At 40.2% G+C, this 14762-nt stretch overlaps 2 long non-coding RNA genes across 2 annotated transcripts; both read right to left on the bottom strand.

Annotated features, from left to right (window-relative positions):
* Positions 1-442: 442 nt before the first annotated feature.
* On the bottom strand, positions 443-4647 carry LOC121154625. Its single transcript, XR_005883571.1, has 3 exons — positions 3773-4647; positions 851-890; positions 443-463 (listed from the first exon to the last, which is right to left on the bottom strand). It is a non-coding gene; the product is annotated as an uncharacterized LOC121154625 (long non-coding RNA).
* Positions 4648-11414: 6767 nt separating this feature from the next.
* On the bottom strand, positions 11415-14589 carry LOC121154624. The gene is made up of 2 exons (XR_005883570.1): positions 14092-14589; positions 11415-11721 (listed from the first exon to the last, which is right to left on the bottom strand). It is a non-coding gene; the product is annotated as an uncharacterized LOC121154624 (long non-coding RNA).
* Positions 14590-14762: the final 173 nt, after the last annotated feature.

Below are 14762 nucleotides of genomic sequence, written 5' to 3'. Positions count from 1 at the left end.
TTAATTTCATTTATTCTTCAACAGCCTTGCCATTAGCTGTAGAATTCAAACTCAGTTCTTGTTTCCTGGACTCAGGTCTTCCCGTGGAACACTTTCAATTAAATTGATAAAATTTAACATGACCAATGCAAAAACACAGCATTTATCTTGCATACATGCACTTTAGCCAGACTTTGTTTTTCAATATTTCACTTTTATAAATGATAATTATCAACATCTTCAGAACCAATCCCCATTCTGTATTAACATGCAATACTTGCATACTTTTAAGAGAGGTATTAATTTATCTAGAATACAAAATGACACAGTCGATGGACTAGCTGACTTCACACAGTGGGGTAATAGCAAGGTCTGGGTCATCCAGAAGCTAGCAGCAAGCAACTTCATCCTGTCTCCCACATGGGTGTCATGCACCAAGGTTTGGACCATCTTCTACTGCTTTCCCAGGCACATTAACAGGAAGCTGGATCAAAACAGGAAGACATTGATATATTACTTATCGAAATTAAACCATGAAGACAGTGAAAGCCAGGACAGACCACTAGCATCAATATTTACAATTTTCTAAATAAAGACAAGAGTGGGTCAGATGGTTAAACAGCCCTACTGAACTCAATTTTCAAGGAAAGCCAACAACAATCCTTAGATAATTAGTGTAAAAAATTAAAAGGGAAGGGACTCTTCCAGGTTCTGCCTGTAAGGACAGGGTTACCTTGATTCTAAAATCAGAGAAGACAAAACATAAAGTAAACCTGGAGACAAACATCTCTGATGAACAAAGATGTGAGAATTCTCAACAAAAACCCACAAATCAATCTAACAACACGACAATAACAGCATTCACTCTTACCTGTTAGTATTTATCCCAGGATTTGGAAGATATCTCAGCACTGATGAATCAACAAATATAATACATTCTATGAGCAGAATGAAGGAAAAAATATGCAAAATGGAACAAGATTTTTCCCTTTTATTCATTCAATAACTGATTGCTCTTTTAGGGACACATTGCCCAGTCTCTGTGTATTTGTGCAATTTCTGAACTTGTTCTCCACTGATTTCTAATTTTATCACACTGTAGTCAGAACAAAGTACTGGATAAGATTTCAATTTTTCAAACATGTCAGACTTGCCTTGTGGCTCGTCTCCCCGAGACCATCCCACGTGTTCACGAAGAGGATGTGCACGCTGAAGTTTCTGATAGAAGCAGAGGTCTGCGGGCTCCATTTCCCCTGGGCGTCGGTGAGGTCTGCTGTGCCTTTGCTGACTCTGGTCTGGTTGATCTGTCCAGTAGTAACAGAGTCCTGCCACTGTCATAGCAGACTTTATCTTTATTGGTAAGGTATTTCTATTACAAATTGTTGCGTTATTTTATTTTATTTTATCAACCTGTACTTCCTGAAAAGATTTATATATATATATATATATAATGCAGAGTGACAAAGAAAGAAGGAAAGAGCTGTTGGTTCCTTCCCTAAACTAGCTTACACCTTTCAGCTGGAGCTTTTTGTCTATTTACACGCAGAAGCTATTCCTGCTGAGGAATGAGTTGTGTATATATTTCTGCTGTTTTGAAAACATATTGTTCTTTCGTAAGACATTTTATACTTGTGCATATTTTCATTATATCTGTTGTTTTTCTTTGTATCTGGGTGCATGACTCTCAAAAAATATACTCGGAAAGTCTAGTCAAGTGATGATACATTTCTTCAGCTTTCATGTGTTTTGAAAATATTTCTGATGAAGAAATTTATTAACATAATGAGGGACCCCTTAAAATAACTTCTTGATTTTTGTTTGTAAATTTTAGAATTCTCTCTTTGCATTGTAATTGTGAGAATTCAACCGCAGTGTGTGTGAGGGTTCTCTTCTGGGCATGTCTGCGTGGGACCCTGCAATCCTCCCACGGTTGATTACATACATACTGAAGAACCCATGTGTTCTCTGCCTTTGTGATTTCTGCCTTTTTGCTTGCCTGGGGGGCCGTGTGAACTCCAGGCCCGACAGTCTATGTGACACCCTGCGGGACACCTGGCCGGTCACGTAGGCAGAGCACTCCTCAGGAAGGTAGCCCCTACCTGCCCGATAGCCCATCAATTTGTACTTTTTGAAAGTTGCTTGCTTCAAACCCACCAATAGAAGGCTGCCAACTTGCTCTTTTTAAAAGTTAAAAGATAAAACTGGCCAATCATGACTGTATAATTACAGGACATTGGCCTGAAATGTATAAGAACCCTGAACTGTTGAATCTCGGCCTTTCTTTTTGGACCTTCTGCTGCAGCTTTTCCTGCTCCGGCCACCTTGGAGGTGGCAGTGGCTGCAGCTGGGGCGGCTGCTGCTGCTCCCTCGTCCTGCTGGGCTGGGAACCTAGGTTAGTTTTGAATAAACCGCCTTTGTGTATTTGCATTGACTTCAGACTCCTAATGATTTTCTGGGGTCGCAAAATCCCAGCACAACAATATTTTTATCCAGGTTTGAAAAGTTTTCAGGTATTATTTCAGTGAATCGATTTTACGTATCTTTATCTGCTTTTTTAACCTCAGAAATTCTCATTCTTCTAATATTTTCATTTACTAGTATTTTAAGCATCACAAAGGCTGCCTTCAATTTTAAAATAATCCTTTCACTATATTTTCTCATCTTCTCTGACTGGAATATTTCAAAAGACCTGTCCTCACGTCTATACACTCTTCCTTCTATGTGGTTTAATCCATTTTAGGGATGTCAACTGTATTTTTTGCAGGGCCACCGAGACATGAACAGGTACCCATATGGGATTCTGGCACATGCAAGGTGAAGACTTTAACCGCTACGCTACTGCACCAGACCTTTTTATTCCTTCTTAACACTATAATGAACAGTAGCAATAACAGATACCCATCAAACTCATGGATCCCATATTCCCCCAGCTACTTCATATGTGAGATGCAGAAGGCAGAAAAATGGCCAGGAAATAGGAGCCCACAGAGTCCCAACCTGTTTGTGCAGAGGCCCAAAGACCTAGGATTGATAGAGCATACACATACCAGGTCACTGCCCACATGAGGACTTGAACTCACAGAATTCACCCTGGTACATAGACAGTTGGAATTCCGAGCTCTGATTTTCATTCATACACGGGCCTGCAGCCAAAGGACAGACAATGCCCAGATGGTAGGGAATACAACCTGGCAGGGTTCACAGACCTTCAGTCACCATCTGTGCAAGGATGTAAAGCTGGAGGAACCTCCTTGCTCCCAAAATGGGCAGAATGTGCAGATTCCTAATCACCTCTTATGTGCAGAACCTACGTAAGAGATTCAATGTTAGTGCTCTGAGCAGGCCTCTGTGTGCATGGTGCTAAGCAGTCTCTCAAGCACAGACTGGGTTGGAGTCATTGTAACCCGGACTTAAAGTCCTGGGTTCCAGCGGTAGTAAGTTACAATCCCAGGGGCAGCAGGAGGGCGTGGAGAGAGGAGAGAATGAAATCTGCTCCCTTAACTTTAAGGAGCAGCTTTCACTGCCCCTGGGGCCTTAGGGAAAGTGTTTCTGGCTGCTTTCCCCCTGGGGCACAGGGGCAGCCTTTCTGGCTGCTTTACGTGTCTTTTGTCCTGTGGGATAGTAATCTCTTCCAGGCCTACCTGCATTCCTAATGCTGCAAATCATTTTTGTTAATGTGATGAAATATCTCTGGCACCCCGGGGATGGACACACACTAGTGAATGGATTCAATATTGCTTCTTTTACACACAAAAAAGTAATCAAAATCTGTATTTAAAACACCAAAATTTACCTGACTCGAAGAGGGTGGAAGAGGATTTGTGATGCTGGTGGAAGGTGCCTTCTGGCTTTCATGGCTGACAGGCAGCTGCTCTCCTGGTTGGTGCTGGTGCTCTGGTTGGCACTCAGCAACTTGACTGCAGATGTCACAGAAACAACTTGTTAAGCATAGGCAGACAGCAGTAAGGGGTGACAAAATGCAGATGCGTGTGTTTTCAGGGAGCCTGCAATTTAGACTTCTCTGCCTGGGAATTCCTTGGGAGGAAATTTTTCCTAAACAGCTTGTCACTGGAGTTAATAGATAGGTAAAACATTTCTCGGTTTGATGGTCAGCAGGCAAAGCATCGAAGAAATAGGATAATCCTCATCAGGCTGGTAGTCATAGAATGTTAACTAAGAGAAATCAACCAGAACAAGTTTGTTGTTCAATCTGACCAGTGTATCACAGGTAGAGAAAAAAAATCAGAGTTGAGATAATGGGGTTATAGCTGAGAGGATACCTTCTGTGGTATGGCCAAGTCTGGGGTATAAGCAAGAGAAAAAACAGAAGAACAAGTGAGACAAGCAGCAGTGCAAGACACTGAGAGTGATTCTGGTTGAATGGCAATGGATACTGAAACAATAGTTTAATTTGAAAACACGTTAAGGTGACTTTCAATACAAACTTTGTAAGAGTTTGTGACAGAACCTAAACGACTTAGACTATTACCTATTAGCCCTCTGCAACTAAGCTGAGTTTGTGGCACAAAAGAAACACATATTCAGACTTGGGGGTAATGGCTCATTGGCTAAATCTTTCACTTGCATTTCCCATGGGCTCCAGTCGTCTTTTCCCACCTTCCTTCCCTGATATTTTGATATTCAGAAAGGATAACTCTCACTGATATTACTGCAGAGCTTTATAGGCACTATAGCACACTGAGGAAGCCTGACTCTGAAATCACACCAACCCTGGGTAATAACGCTACTACCCTCTGACCACAGAATCCTCACTGGTAAAGGGAATACATGGTATTTGTGTCACAGAACTTATGTGAGCAGTAAAACAGAGAGATTTTTATAGCATGTTCCCAGCATCAGGCAACAGCTCAAGATATGGTGGAGAGGGTGGGGAGAGAGGGTGGGAGTTGCAGGGAGGATGGTAGTGCATAAAAATTGGAATATGAAATGACGGCATGTGGAAAACAGGAAGGAAAAAAAAGCTGTGGGTTTAAAACAAGAACCAACTCGTGGGCTGGAGGTCAATGATGATGGGAGGTGAAAACCTGTATTGATTTCTGATGGTGTCACCGTTGCATAGAGGCAGCCATCTCTCACATGTCCCATGGCATCTGGCTACTCAGAAAATGAGCAGAGCCCTTCTCTTCACACTTTGATTTATTTAATAAAGCCTTTGCTAAATCATCATCTTCACTCATTGCATTTTCTCTGCAGGATGAAACATCCCTAACAGGAATAACAGCTGAAATAAATTATGAAAGTAGCTCTTCATTCATTTCCTGTGCTCTGAACTCAGACAAGGCGTGCCGTTGCATATATTGACTTAGACAAATTCCATTTTGTAAATATCCAGGGCTTGAAAATACTTAGACTGAAAATATTTTCTATTTTTTTATTCATCATCATTTATGTCCCTCAAATTAGCTGTTGTTTATGTACTACTAAAAGGTTTTTCCAAAAGGTTTTTCCAAATATATAGAAAATATGCAGTTTGAATAAACATACTAAGAGTATCTATCGGCCACATCATCTTTACCAGAAATTTTAAAAAGAAAGAAACGTAAAGGCTTGAGGAGGGGGGAATCAGAGGGGAAAAAAGGAAAGGGATTTTTCTTATGTTCTTGCCCAGAGGAACACTAATGGGTTATGAACTCTTTCAGAGGCATGAGCAGAGAGAAAAATGGTTGCCTTGGCAACCAAGCAGACCAGTCAGCTGCGTACACTTTCCCAAGAGCATCTAATTTATTCAGCGAAGGCAGGCTAAAACAGGTGGCTAACCTAGATGATGCCAAAAAGCTTTAGCTCTCAAACATTGGTGCTCTCTGCATTTTGTTTCATTCTGGTGGCTTCTAAAAGGAGAATTAACAAGGTGTATTTCACCGTGGCTTATAACACTAGCAGACAGGAGAACTGCCTGCATTTGTCTAATTTAAATTTTCTGGCAAAGAAATAAGACTGTGATTTTAGGAAATGTTTGATACAAAAAAAAAAACCACTTAACAGTAACTTTGAAAGTAAAGATAATGGGAATTCTTATAACAAAATTCAATTACTTGTCATTTATTTATTTAATTTATGTGAGAGGGAGGGGGAGGTAGAGAGAGGGAGGGAAAGAGAGAGAAACACCATTCTCTGGTTCACTCCCCAAATGGCCACAGCAGTCCTTGTCTATGGACAGCCCTTTCACACAGATGGCACAAATCTGACAAGTTGAGCCATCCCTGCTTTCTGCTAGCCAGCATTGGCAGGAAGCTAGATTCTAGAACCAGTACCAAGGACTGAGCTCAGGTCCTCTGGATTTGGAGTGTAGACATTTCAAGTGCAAGGTTAGGCATTCACCTTAAATACAAGCACTGTGTTCTGTTACCTTTATTCCCCAAGGTACTATGATTTGGCATATAATTTGAATAATTTCTGAAAATGTCTATCATGCATTAAAAATGTGCAGATTTTGTGTTGAAAAACAATTTTACCCATCTATTCATTTTTTCAAACAAAAATGATGCCATGTGTTTGCAGAAGTAATCGCTCCATAATTTTTTGGACTGGAATCTTTCATTCCTATGTAATCTTACAAGGAACTTCACCTTTAAATGTGACAGTTCTCCAGAACGTTGACCCTTTGCATTCCCATACTCAAAGCATTTCCACTAGCAAGCACAAGCTTCCCTGAGCAGAGCTTGAAAACTACTGGATATGAAGATTTACACATTCAATTTTGCCTTTCTGTTGCCCATTAGCTAGTAATCATATCGTCAGTGTTTGTTGAAAACAACGTTTAAAGCAGGAGCAACACTAGGAAGTTCAGGCTTTGGCATTCCTTTACTGATCTGAAGTTGAATCTTCTGATTGTTTCCAAAGGTGACCCTTGCTGAGGGAGGATGTTTCCTTGGTAACAGGGATGAAGCTTCCAGCATCTAGGGAGAAATGCACCTCAATTTGTTTTGGACTCAACTACCACCCAGAGCTGCTATGTCGTTTCACAGAAAAATCAAGGATCCCTCATTTGTAAGTACCAATTGACTCTGCAGCTCATGGACTGCACATTATTCTGGAAAGCAAGGAGTAACTGTATTATCTGGCAATAGCTTCCTCCTTTCACTAAAAGGACATGAATTATGGTTGATACATTTTCACGCCCCCTTCTGCGGTTATAGGACAAGTGTCCCCATATGTATGCACACACAGAAAAGCACACACACCTCGCTCATTCTTCTGCTATTCTTCTGCACATTTCTGCACTTCCTGTCCTTTCTGTGTGGCACCTCTTTTACTTATTTCCTACTTCCAATAATGATTTCTTTGCACATCTCAATTTTTCAAGTCAACCAAATTACAGATCAGAACTAAACAACAAATAAATTACGGCAAAGAAAAAGAAGACTTGATTGGAGCAACTTTGTCAACAAACAGCACCAAATTTTTGCAAATAACTTCAATCAATATATTAGGCCTTGAATTTAATGTTGTTTGTGATAAATCCTTCTTTCAATTCACATTTTCATGTTATTTTAAACACTATACAACATGTTTGTTTGTTGTGCATCCTGAGGGTAGATGAAAACTATTTTTGTTACTATCAATAAAACTATTTCTAGTAACTGCACACAATTGAAAATTAAATTACAAACAGACAGGACAATCTAGTGCGTAGGGCATAGATTCATGCTAATGGAGTTATTTTGTCGTGATTTTGCGTTCATAAAACTTGAAGTTCCACATGGTTTGTTAGGAGGAAGTCTTCCCAAGAGATTCTCCCAGACAGTGTATTGATTCTCATTCCAGCAGGAAAATAATCAAATGATTTACATTTTTAGAGCAAAAATATGAGTATATGAAAAGACTAACTCATAGCCTACTTTTTTAATGTTTGAAATATAGAATGCTAAGCATGAAAAAGAAAACGTTCAACAGCTTCTTTCACACCCGAAGCATTCATCAACTATAATGTTAAAATATCATTCATCAGGTAGTGTCATAACACATGGATTAAAAATATAAAGCCACCACCTGCAACTGCTATGTACCATATGCGTGCTCCACTTCAATCCAGCTCACTGCTGCCAACCTGGGAAAGTCTTAAAAGACTACCCAGATACTTGGACCCCTGCAACTCACATAGGAGACCCAGATGGATCTCCTCAGTTTTGCACCAATGTTGACCAATGCAGGCACTGAGGGAGTGAACTGTTTATTCCTCTCTGCATTTAAAAAAAATACCCTCAGAATATGATCCATCCACATTAGGGACCATAGGATGACAGTGAGTGGCCGTCCCCTATCCGTGGGTACTCAATGTAGTTAGGCTGCTGAGAGTGGCACTCTTTCTCCATTCCCCAGAATCAGGAAAAAAGAAAATTGGAGGCAATTGTCTCATCCACTTTCCCCCATTCTTTAACCCGTCCCACACTGTTCGGTGGCCCATGTGGACATGCATCCTTAACTACATAAATATCATCAAAAATAAAATTGATTTCTTAAAAATAGATACATATTTCCACTACCACAAACTGTGCCTTGTCCATATTTGCCTTCAACCTTTGCTATTACACTGACTGCCAGGCAACCACAGGCTTGCTTTCTCTCAAATATTTTTACCTTCTTTTAAAATTACAAATAAAAGGAATTGGAAATTTTTATAAATGAATTTTAAAATGCTAACTTTAAAAAATGTCTAAGAATACACTTTATTTAAATAAACTAGGAAATTAATATTTATAATACACCTGAGAAATAATACAATCCATTCTTTGATAGATGAAAAATATGAAGAGTAAGGAACCATAGGAAATGTATTTATACAGGTAGTCAAAGATCATGGTCTCTGTTCCTGCTAGGATAGGAGGTGAACTAATAGGGCTGGCTCATGGAACCCCTGGTATGCGTGAAATCTGGCATTGGGAGAGGTTCTGATGGAGGAGCCTGGGCAACTCCTCTGGCAGGACTCAGACCCGGCAGGTAAGCCCAAGAAACATGATAGGAAACAGCCCAGAACAGGCCATGGAAAGTTGCCCACTGGCATACATTTGGCATGTGTCGGGGGCAGACCAGGCTGAATCAGTTCATGTCATCTACTGGCAAATCCGAGCACCAGAACAGAGTGTGGGTCAAGCCAGGTTTGGTTGCAACAAAAATCAGTACACAATATAGAATGCCAAGGTGAGGTTACCTGTACTGGATGTGACCACAGCGTGAGAACCAGGAAGGGAGGAGGCGGAGCCAGCAGGGGAAATATGGCTGAGCTCCCTTGCTAGACAGCTGCTCCCACTGGAGAGCGTTAGCTGGGATGGGGACAGAGCAGACCAGGCAGGGCTGCGACACCTGTGGGCCTCATAGGAACTAGATCAGGAAAAACCAGGCTAGGCTGACTGTTCCCACTGGTGCAAACAAAATCAGAGTGGGTGAGGGTTGTTTGGGCTTAGCCGCAGCATTAGCTGGCAGAAGCTGGCACTGGGGGCTAATTCTCTCAAGTCAAACCGCAGAACCACCTGAAGAGTGCATAATCCGGGAGTGGGAGAGGCCTGGGAGGGAAATAGTGGGCTCCTCCCTCTTGGGTTACCACACCCACGGGAGGGCACAAAAACTAGGACAGGGCTGGGATGGCTGGACAGAGACCGACAACAACCAGTGAGGGCTGGATGGTTGAGTTGGTTAGATGAAACTGGGATTTAATGCCCATTGACATGTACGAGAGCCAAATGGGATGTGGGACAGACTGGACTGGTGTGCTACACATACTGGTAAACCAGGATGGGGGCGGGCCTGGTGGGGATTATTGTGGGTCGTTCCGACTAGGCTGCAACTCCCACTGGTTTATGTGAGGGCCGAGTATGTGCTGGGCAGAACCAGGCTGGACTGCAACACCCATTGGTTCCAGTGGAAGTCGGGGCTGAGAACAGAACCAACCTAGCAATTGCAACCACCAACAGATCGAGCTGATGGACTGTGCCTGGCCCTGTACTTGCTAGTACATACAAGAATCTGGTCTGAGAACACCTCAGACAAAGTTTCATTGGAGATCTCCCAAATCGAACTGCCAGACTCAGAAAGATGATAGATAGATAAATTGATAAATAAATAGACAAAATAAAAATCAATAAAATAAAGAAGAAACCAAGAGTTAAAATACAAAAAATGTATTCCATTGCAATCATAAAATAGAGCAAAATGAAGTATTCAAAGATAAAAGGGGGTGATGTAAAACCACATATAACTATAAATACTTTCCAAATTCTTTCTGTGGTCTTTTCTAACAAGAGCGCTCTATGGGCGGCGTCTAACCAGCAGACACATAATGACACGTGCAATTAGCATCAAGAGACTTTGCGTTTGAACAGTTAGCAGATGAAGGGGAAGTACCAGGTAAACTACAGCCAAGAAACCAACCACTCTGAGTCCAAGCTCAGACAGTGCATTGTATGAGTAACATCAAGTGTATGATCTCTCCCTAAAGCAGAAATTGGAAATACTGTATTATTGCAAGTTACACAAAGATATTCCAAAAACTTTAAAGAAAATGGAATTTACAGTTACATTTATTTTGATGCAAAAATTAATCATGTATGTTATTTGTTATTTAGCTTAGAGTAATTGCTGGCAGTTGTAGATGTTCTTCCAAACATTTGTAGTTATTCTTACTTTTTTTCCTTTAACTCGGTGTCACATAATATGAAAACAAATTCTTCGATTTTCTGTCATAGTGAATCAACAGCTTTAATGTCCAGAGTACTTCTGCTGTGCTCAGTTGGGAAGGAGGATGCTCAAATAAAAAGATCCATGACGGAAGAAGTACTAAGATACTGCTTTAAAAAATGACAGCAGAAAATAGCTCATCAATCTGAAGGATTAGATTCTAAACTTCTTGGGGAATAAGACTACAGGCTCATCTTTCAGTTTCCCTGGCCAGAATCAAACCCCAAATACAACACACATTTTTAAAATTAATTGCTAACCAAAATGGACTGAGTGGCTTAAAATGATGCCAACTGGCATTTTAGCTCAAGGCATTAAAATTACATTGTCGTGTTTCCCATGTGTATGTGACTCCTGAATTCCATCTTAAGAATATCACTCAAATTCAAATGCATTAAACTTTTCACCCAGAATGTGACTTAATATCTCAGAGAAAGCACATGAGAATCAATCAGAGTGAGGTATACACTCACATGGTCACAGAAATGTGCATATGAAAAGATGACAAAGGAAAAATGGAATGAAAAATGAGTCAATTCCACTGGCAGAAAGTAAAAATGAACATTGTCTTTTTTCCCATTTTGGGCTTGTAACACTGATTGTTCCCAAAACGAAGACAAAACTAATCTTAAGCATATTATCACAACTCTGTAAAGAATGAATTCTATACAATTATCTTTTATTTCTAAGTTTTAACTCTGCAAACCAAGTATAGTTTGAAACAAATGAAAATGGAGATGATGCAATTCTTTATGGATAGAAGATTAAATGTATTACTTTCTTGATATTAACTATCATGTTATTGCTACCAAGATCATCCCTAAAGTTGAGCTCACCACAATACCACAATACATAGAATTTTACAGCAGAGCAGCAGTTTAGGTGAATAGAAACATAAATTCTCAACAAATCGAACGCTGCATTTATTGAACTACTTATAACACAGCTTTGAGTCTTTCAGTTGTGCTTTCACTACGGTGCATGGAAGCTTAGCTGAGGAAGCTGCTGTTCCTGACTTCGGTGAAGCCGCGAGAAGTACAGGATCCTTCCCTAGTTAGTAAGCACAAAGACTTCGGTTCAAGCAATTTATTTCACAAGATGAAAAGAAATCAACGAAGGTAAATTTTCAAAAAGAACATCTAAAGCAAGACTAGACACAAACAAAAGGCAGGAATAAGTCCGTGGGAAAGCAGAAGGCTGAAGCAGTAATAGAACATTACCTTTGACTCCTAGTGAGAAAAAGACATCACGGTCATTTCAGTTTGTTCTCCCAGAACTGATTCCAGACTCTCAGCTAGGAAGGCGGTTGTGCAGAGCAAGGCACTGGGGAGCAGCACGGGGGCTCCAGAACTCTGCCTCCTTTCAGTTGCTGTGTTGTCACGAACAATGCCAGCAATGGGAACTGTCCTCTTTCCCACAGCAGTGGGAGCATGATCAGAGTGATGATTTTGCCAAAGCCTTCAGAAGCCTGGATCATCCTGTTTTTACTGCTAATTACTTTCACTGGAGCAGACATTGGCTCATCATCAGGGCACTTGAAATTCTAAAGCACTTCCATTAATCAAAGTATTAATGGAGTAGCTGGCCAAACAGGGAAGAAAGTTGGAGCATCTGGGAGAGGAGTGGTGATTACTCCACTCCCACCTCCCCCCAAGCACACACCAAAAACTGGGGAAAAATGGAGCTAAAAGAAGAAGCTCTACCTTTATAATGCAATGTTTTCCCTGAGTACAGCATCAACACCCTTATCTTCAATAAATAAATAAATACACATATATATGTGTGTATATATATATATATTCTATGCCTCTAATAAAAGCAGAGATGCTAAATTAAGAGCCGCCTACAACAAGATTACATTTCTTAAAACCCCTTGGAAATGGAACTAATTTATATCTGTTTCCATACAGTGCCATTAAGAATGGTTTATGAGATAGTCTGGAAATGACTTGAGAAATAATTACAGGGTCAGTCCTGAGCCACATAAAGGCTGCAGGGCGTGACTGGTGCCATGGGATTGTCACAAATGAATAAAACATGTCCCATCTGAGGCAGGAGGCCAGTGGGATGCAGCCTTCATAGTCAGAGCCAATTGTTTACGTGTCAGAAACACTGTACACATAAAACAGATATGCATCAGGTATTAAACTCCATTTATTTCCATAAAACGTACGGGTGCTTAGGGATGGATGCTCATTTAGAACATCATTCTCAATAAAATAATATTTAAAATGGCATTTCCTAAGCTTTAATACATATAGTAGCTATTACAGTATTTAAAATAAACATGAATAATTTAAACATTATTTCATTATCACCTCATATTTTATCTCTTTTTGCTTCAAAGCTACAGCCAGATACAAAACACTTGATATAAACGAATACATTCTAAGACATTTTAGGAATGTCTTTTGTGTCTATTTACTTAATTTCATAAGTTGATTTGGGAAAGTTGCAGAACTAATAGTAGCATTCTTGTCTCAGATGTGGTCAGAGTCAGGCTAGGTGCCAGGATAGCCAGTTCCTAAAACAGAATTTTCTGGTGCAATCCAATTCAGAGATGAGCCATCCTCTCAAATGGAATTGTTCCCTTGTCAGTCTGAATCCTTATACTCCTTGCCCCAAGTGCACCCACCAGTTCCTCACGTGAGCCTGCTTCCTCAGTGCTGCAAGCTGCAGAATCCTTACTGTGCTAAGTCAAAATCATTCTTCTGGTCTGTGGTTTCTTTCAAGACTAACCTGCGACAATCTTTTTTTTTATTATTTTATAAAGGAAACAATTTCATCTATACAGTTTTAAGAGCACAATGATATTTTGCACCCAACCCTCTTTTCCTGTCTAGCTTCAATCTCTTACATTGGCTATCATGCAATCACTTTAACATGCTATCATGCAAAATTATGAAACATAATAATAACTACATAAATTTTATATAGTAAAAAATACTAATTGCTGTGATTTAAAGCACTGATTTTTTGCTATTTTACTTTCCATTTTTTATTTTACTCTGTAACTTTATTACAATTCAACAAATTGTCTAATACAAACATTTACAATGGTGATTTTAAAATATCTTCCCTATTGAACACAAGTGCTTGTGTAATTGTTGCACTCGGTTTCTCTTCTATTTATTTAGCAAGTGATAAAGGGCACACAGCTATTAATTGGTTCTCCCAAGTTGATAAACATGATTGATTGATTAATTCAAACATAATTAGTTGATTTATTGACACATGTCATGAAGTGATTTAGATGCATTTGTAATTATTTGATTCACATAACACTGTCATTAACTCATTTACATGTTTATTCCACTGTTCTTTTATGTTCGTTCATTTGTTGAGCGTCTTAAATTTTTACAACATTTTCCAGGGTGAGTGGCTACTAGGTGTAAAAATACGAAGTTCAGGGAAAGATACCTAACTCTCTCAGGAATCTGTCCTCAGGCAGCAGCAGCAGCAACAGCGATCATGCCAAGAGTGACTGGGAGATGTGCAGGTTCATCCTCGTAGCTGCACGCTGGCCTCCGGGCCTGTCTGCTGTGTGCTGGACATGTCAGCTCTTGATTCTCCATGTAAGGCTATTCACAATGTAAGAGCCATCTTCGTCCAGGGCAGAAGTTGAAAGAAGAGGTAGAGATGTGGAAGGTAGTGTTTTTGTAACCTAGTCTTTAAAATTGCATCCATTTTTTTAAGTGGATCATTAGGTACCACGCACGTTAAGGAAAAGAAATTAACAAAGCTGTTACTACCAAGAGTGGGATCATTGGTGGCCATTTTAGAGGCTCCCATCCAAATACAACAGAATCAGTCCTTTCCTAGTCATGTAAAGCTCATTGGAAGTGAAGTACCTGAATATATAAACTCTGGGCAAAAAAAAAAAAAAAAAAAAAGATATTTATTGGACCCGGCGCAATAGTGCAGTGGTTAAAGTCTTAGCTTTGCATGCACCAGGATCCCATATGGACACCGGTTCTAATCCCAGTGGCCCTGCTTCCCATCCAGCTCCCTGCTTGTGGCCTGGAAAAGCAGTCGAGGATGGTCCAAAGCCTTGGGACCCTGTACCTGCATTGGAGACCTGGAGAAAGCTC

Source organism: Ochotona curzoniae, unplaced genomic scaffold (genome assembly GCF_017591425.1).
Source record: "Ochotona curzoniae isolate NIBS_2020 unplaced genomic scaffold, NIBS_Ocur_1.0 contig_2754, whole genome shotgun sequence".
NCBI classification, from domain to species: domain Eukaryota; kingdom Metazoa; phylum Chordata; class Mammalia; order Lagomorpha; family Ochotonidae; genus Ochotona; species Ochotona curzoniae.
The sequence above is the reverse complement of the archived record's forward strand: the minus strand, read 5'-3'. Positions and strand labels throughout refer to the sequence as shown.